At 39.3% G+C, this 6,467-nt stretch overlaps 1 pseudogene; it reads left to right on the top strand.

The window, feature by feature from the left end:
* Positions 1 to 5,673: 5,673 nt before the first annotated feature.
* On the top strand, positions 5,674 to 6,253 carry LOC125159832 (AP-3 complex subunit sigma-1-like; annotated as a pseudogene).
* Positions 6,254 to 6,467: the final 214 nt, after the last annotated feature.

Here is a 6,467-nt window from a genome sequence, read left to right as displayed (position 1 = left end):
TTAACCGACTGCGCCACCCAGGCGCCCCTGTTTCCATATATTTTTAAATTTCTTCTCTAATTGCCTGTTTGACCCATTCCTTCCTTAGTAGGGTGTTCTTTAACCTCCATGCTTTTGGAGGTTTTCCAGACTTTTTCCTGTGGTTGATTTCAAACTTCATAGCATTGTGGTCTGAAAGTACGCATGGTATGATCTCAATTCTTGTATACTTATGAAGGGCTGTTTTGTGACCAAGTTTGTGATTTATCTTGGAGAATGTTCCATGTGCACACGAGAAGAAAGTATATACTCTGTTGCTTTGGGATGCAGAGTTCTAAATATATCTGTCAAGTCCATCTGATCCAGTGTATCATTCAGGGCCCTTGTTTCTTTATTGATCCTGTCTAGATGATCTATCCATTGTCGTAAGTGGAGTATTAAAGTCCCCTGCAATTACCACATTCTTGTCAATAGGGTTGCTTACGTTTGTGATTAATTTTTTTATATATTTGGGGGCTCGCGTTTTCGGTGCATAGACATTTATAATTGTTAGCGCTACCTGATGGATAGTCCCTGTAATTATTATATAATGCCCTTCTTCATCTCTTGTTACAGTCTTTAATTTAAAGTCTACTTTCTTTGATATAAGTATGGCTACTACAGCTTTCTTTTGATTTCCAGTAGCATGATAGATAATTCTGCATGCCCTCACTTTCACTCCGAAGGTGTTCTCAGGTCTAAAATGAGTCTCTTGTAGACAGCAAATAGATGTGTCTTGTTTTTTATTTTCTTTATCCATTCTGATACCCTATGTCTTTTGGTTGGAGCATTTAGTCCATTTACATTCGGTGTTATTTTTGAAAGATATGGGTTTAGAGTCATTGTGATGTCTGTGGGCTCCATGCTTGTAGTGATGTCTCTGATCCTTTGTGGTCTTTGCAACATTCCACCTACAGAATCCCCCTTAAGATCTCTTGTAGGGCTGGTTTAGTGATGATGAATTCCTTCAGTGTTTGTTTGTTTGGGAGGACCTTTGTCTCTCCTTCTACTCTAAATGACAGACTTGGTGGATAAAGGATTCTCAGCTGCATAATTTTTTCTGTTCATCACATTGAAGATTTCCTGCCATTCCTTTCTGGCCTGCTAAGTTTCAGTAGATAGATCCGTCACTAGTCTTATCGGTCTCCCTTTATATGTTAGAGCATGTTTATCCCTAGCTGCTTTCAGAATTTTCTCTTTATCCTTGTCTTTTGCTAGTTTCACTATGATATGTCGTGCAGAAGATCGATTTAACTTACGTCTGAAGGGAGTTCTTTGTGCTTTATGGATTTCAATGCCTGTTTCCTTCCCCAGATCAGGGAAGTTCTCAGCTCGGATTTGTTCATGTACACCTTCAGCCCCTTTCTCTCTCTCTTCATCTTCTGGAATTCCTATTATACAGATACTGTTTCGTTTGATTGCTTCACTTAGCTCTGTAATTCTCCCCTCAGACTCCTGGATTTTTTTTATCTCTCTTTTTCTCAGCTTCCTCTTTTCCCATAATTTTATCTTCTAATTCACGTATTCTCTTCTCTGCCTCTTCAATCCGTGCTATGGCCGCCTCCCTTTTATTTTCACCTCATTTATAGCATTTTTTAGCTGCTCATGACTATTTCTTAGTCCCTTGATCTCTGTAGCAATAGATTATCTTCTATCCTGTATGCCTTTTTCAAGCCCAGCGATTAATTTTATGACTATTATTCTAAATTCTTGTTTTGTTATATTGTTTAAATTGGTTTTGATCAGTTTGTTAGGTATCGCTACTTCCTGGAGTTTCTTTGAAGAAAGCCCTTCTGTTTTGTCATTTTGGTAGTCTCTGGGGTGGCACCAAACTGCAGGACATTTCCCCTATGCTGTCTGGAGTAATTTGTTGTGGTGGGTGGACTGCAGTCAGACCTGATATTTGTCCCCAGCCCACCGCTGGGGCCACAGTCAGACTGGTGTGTACCTTATCTTCCCCTCTCCCAGGGGCAGCACTCACTGTGGAGTGGTGTGGCCCCTATCTGGGCCACTTGCACACTGGCAGGCTTGTGGTGCTTCTTTGATGGGATCTGGCATAATAGCCGGGGTGGGTTCAGAAGGTGCACAGGATCGGGAGGAGCAGGCTCAGCTCGCTTTGCTGTCAGTGGTCCCCTGGGAGAGGGGCCCTTTAGCAACAGGAGGGAGGCAGATCCGTTGGAGGGATGGATCCACATAGGCACAGCACTGAATCTCCTAATTTTTAATCTGAAATTTGGACTTTTCATTTTCGCAGTGACCCAGAAGAGCTCATTTGTGTTTTTAGATGTAATGCTTTGTGCTAAATTTTCTTAGTTCTTCTGAGTCTCTGCTATAGGTTTTACCGACCTAAGTAAGAAGTTTTGATAACTACTTTGCACTTAGGGACAGGAGCATGGGGTTAGGGCCTTCCTTTTTTAAATTTTTTTTGAAGTTATTTATTTTTGAGAGAGAGAGACAGAGAGAGACAGAGACAGAGTGTGAATCGGGGTGAGGCAGAGATCAAGAGAGACAGAATCTGAAGCAGGCTCCAGGCTCTGAGCCATCAGCACAGAGCCCGATGCGGGGCTCAAACCCACAAACTGCAAGATCATGACCTGTGCCGAAGTGATATGCTTAACCAACTGAGCCACCCAGGCACCCCAGGGCACTCCTTATATGACTATAAGAGCCATATGTCTTTTCCCATACCTACCAGTATCTTGGGAGAAACTTTTATTCTCACTTACAGCATAAGCTATAACTTACAGTAGAATCAGAGGAAAGATTCTTATCCTGTGACTGGTTGTGTGCCTCAACCAACCATTGGTTGCCATGCTATAGAGCTTCAATGGAAAGGCAATACATGGTATGAAATACTGACCCATCAGGTAGTCATGCATGTGTAGGAAGACAAATCACTATTTGAAAGGTCATCACTTGGTGATTGGAATTTAGGAAGCCACACTCCTAAAATAATATGGCTCACTAGAATTTTACAGAATACTTTTGCTGCTGTTGCCTATATCTCTTACACAGCAAACATCCTGATCTTCAGTATTATATGGAAAACCATCCATGGCATATATGTGGCATAGCCAAGGAGTTACTCTTTGGATAAAGAAACTTATAAATATGAACAGGGTAGAAAAGACATACCTCCAAACTATATCCAGTAACCACCTAAGAAAAAGGAGGTGGAGAGAAAGTGATGAATTTTATGTGTCAACTTGGAGCGTTTTTTTTTTTGGGGGGGGGATGAGATTAACATTTAGGTTGGTGAACTTTGAGTAAGCATGTTATCCTCCATCATGTGGGTGGGCTGAATTCAATCAGTTGAAGGCCTGAATAAAACTACAACAATAAAACATACTTCCCAAGCAAGAGGGAATTCTCCAGCAGACTACCTTCAGACCTCATCTGCACCATCAGCTCTCCTGGTTCCCTGCTGGTCTTTGGACTGGAACTGAACTATCAGCTCTGCAGGATCTCTGTGTGTAAGTCTACATATTGCAATGCAACAGTGGACTTCCTGAGCGTGATGGCTGCAGACCCACACTACAGATTTGGACTTGCCACTCTTTATAATCATGTGAGCCAATAAATTACAATAAAACTTTATATATATATATATATATATATATATACTATTGGTTGTGTTTATATAAGAATATTGAAGAAAATAAAAGAAAAAAAAGAAACAGAAAGGTTGGAAAGAAGGAAGGAACCTGCATACAAGTGAGGAATGACCAAGTATGAAACTCAATGAGAAAGAGTCTGCAATTGAACCAACTGAAAATCTTAAAATTACTGGAAGACTCTTTATGCTGAAAAGGTAAAATAAATATTATAACTAATGCAATAAATATGATGATTCACAGATCTATTTAAGGTTCTGATTTTAATTCTTTTGGATGAATATTCAGAATTGGGAATGATTCATTATATGGTTTTTCTATTTTTATTTTATTTTATTTTTTTAAGGACCCTCCATACTGTTTTCCATAGTGGCTGTACCAATTTACCTTCACACAAACAGTGAGCAGATGTTCCCTTTTCTCCACAACCTTGCCAATACTTACCTCTTGTCTTTTGATGACAGCAATCTTAACAGGTCTGAGATGATATATCATGGTGGATTTGATTTGCATTTCCCCAATGATTAGTGATGCTATGGGAACAGCCCAAATGTCTATGACATATTAATGGATGAAGATTATATAGATTTATGTATACATATAATCAGGTGTAAAGAAAAAGGAAATCCTACTATTTGCAACAGCGCAGATGGACCTGGAAGACATTATGCAAAGTAAAGCAATTCAGTCACAGAAGGGCAAACACTACATGATTTGACTTAAATGCGGTACCTTCCTTAAGTTAAACTTACGGAAGCAGAAAATAGATAGGTGGTTGTCAGAGAATGGGTGATGGGAAAATGGGGAGTTGTTATTCAATGTGAATAGTTAGTTATACAAGATGAATAAGCTGTAGAGATCTGTTCAACACAGCGCCTATAGATAATAATATGGTATTAAACACTTAAAATTCCTTAAGAGAGTAGACCTCATGTTAAGTTTCCTTACAGGGTGTGAGGGGGGAGGAAGCAAAGCGACACAAGGAAACTTTTGGAAATGATAGAATACTTATTGCCTTGATTGTGGTGATGGTATCACCAGTATATGCAGATGTCCAGACTAATGAAATTGTATACATTAAATATGCATGTTTTTTATATACCAATTATACCTCAAGCTGAGAAAAGATAAAGAGATGTTGCCTTTTTCACCAATTCAAATACTGTACAATATAGTTTCTAATCTACAAATACACTTTGAACAATATAGGTTCTAAATTAACCATAAATAGGGGCGCCTGGGTGGCTCAGTTGGTTAAGCGGCCGACTTCGGCTCAGGTCATGATCTCGCAGTCCGTGAGTTCGAGCCCTGCGCCGGGCTCCGTGCTGATAGCTCAGAGCCTGGAGCCTGCTTCCGATTCTGTCTCCCTCTCTCTCTGACCCTCCCCCGTTCATGCTCTGTCTCTCTCTGTCTCAAAAATAAAATAAACGTTTAAAAAAAATTAAAAAAAATTAACCATAAATATTGTTGAAAATGCATCAAATGGCAAATCTTTATGATATAAATCAATACTGATGGCTGATTACTGATTAATACTGAGGCTCAGATGACAGTTACACCTCAAGATCCAGCTAAAGATAAACAAAATAGTCCCTGTAATCTTTGGGAAATTCCTGAACATATAACAGAGGACATACAGGTATGCCACATTTTAACCACAGTAGCTATAGACTTGTGTAAATTCCCCATTGCCATAGTACTCATTGCTCTAATATCCCATAGTTGTCATGGATACCCCGCCTCAGTGAGTAATCATATTAAATTGAGTCTTTGTTACTTACAAATTGTCTTGGCAAAATGGGACTTCATGGACACCTTCCTCCAGTTAACATAAATAATATGTTCCATCGTATATTAAATGGAGTCTTAAATGATTGAAACTCATTATATAAAGCCTATTTAGAGAAAGGGGCTGCTATTCCCATGACTTCTCCATTTAACAACCAAATTTTGGAAGGAATACCATCAAGATCCTGAAGCAAGGCTTGTGTACCCACCCCTGCCCTGGCCCCCAGCACCCACCAAGTCGTCCAGCTCAGCCATGATCAAGGTGATCCTCAGCTTCAATAACTATGGGAAGCAGTGGCTTACCAAGTTCTACCGGCCCTACGGTGAAGATACACAGGAGCAAATCATCACGGACACATTCCATTTGGTATCTAAGAGCAATGAAAATGTTTGTAATTTCCTAGAAAGAGAATTGTTAATTGGAGGATCTGACAACAAACTGATTTATAGCTATTATGCAACATTATATGTTGTCTTCTGTGTGGATTTTTCAGAAGGTGAACTTGTCATTTTAGATCTAATTCAACTCTTTATGGAAACATTAGACAAATGTTTTGAAAATTTCTGTGAGCTGGATTTAAGTTTCATGTAGACAAGGTTCACAATATTCCTGCAGAAAGGGTGATGGGGGAGGGGTATTGGAGACCGACATGAATGAGACTGTTACACAGATTGATGCACAAAATAAACTGGAGAAATCTGTGGCTGGCTTAGTGGGAGCTCCAGCCTGTACTGTATTAGCTGTGAAGAATATGAATCTTCCCGAGATCCCAAGAGATATTAACATTGATGACATCATTATAAAAGTGCCAAACCTGCCCTCTTTTAAATAAAAATAAATAAAATAAAATAAAATAAAATAAAATAAAAGGCCACTACCAGGTAAAATCCAGGGAGAAAAGTCATCTAAGTTTACCATGCAGTTGTTTACCAAAAATAGAGGAAGACAGTCTTGATTTAAGTCTGGGTACTGTATAGACGTTGTGGAAGTTCAATGTTGCTTTTCCTGCTCAGTGATTTTGAAGAAATTGAGTAGCTACAATGTGA

This window comes from Prionailurus viverrinus, unplaced genomic scaffold, assembly GCF_022837055.1.
Source record: "Prionailurus viverrinus isolate Anna unplaced genomic scaffold, UM_Priviv_1.0 scaffold_64, whole genome shotgun sequence".
Taxonomy (NCBI): Eukaryota; Metazoa; Chordata; class Mammalia; order Carnivora; family Felidae; genus Prionailurus; species Prionailurus viverrinus.
The sequence above is the reverse complement of the archived record's forward strand: the minus strand, read 5'-3'. Positions and strand labels throughout refer to the sequence as shown.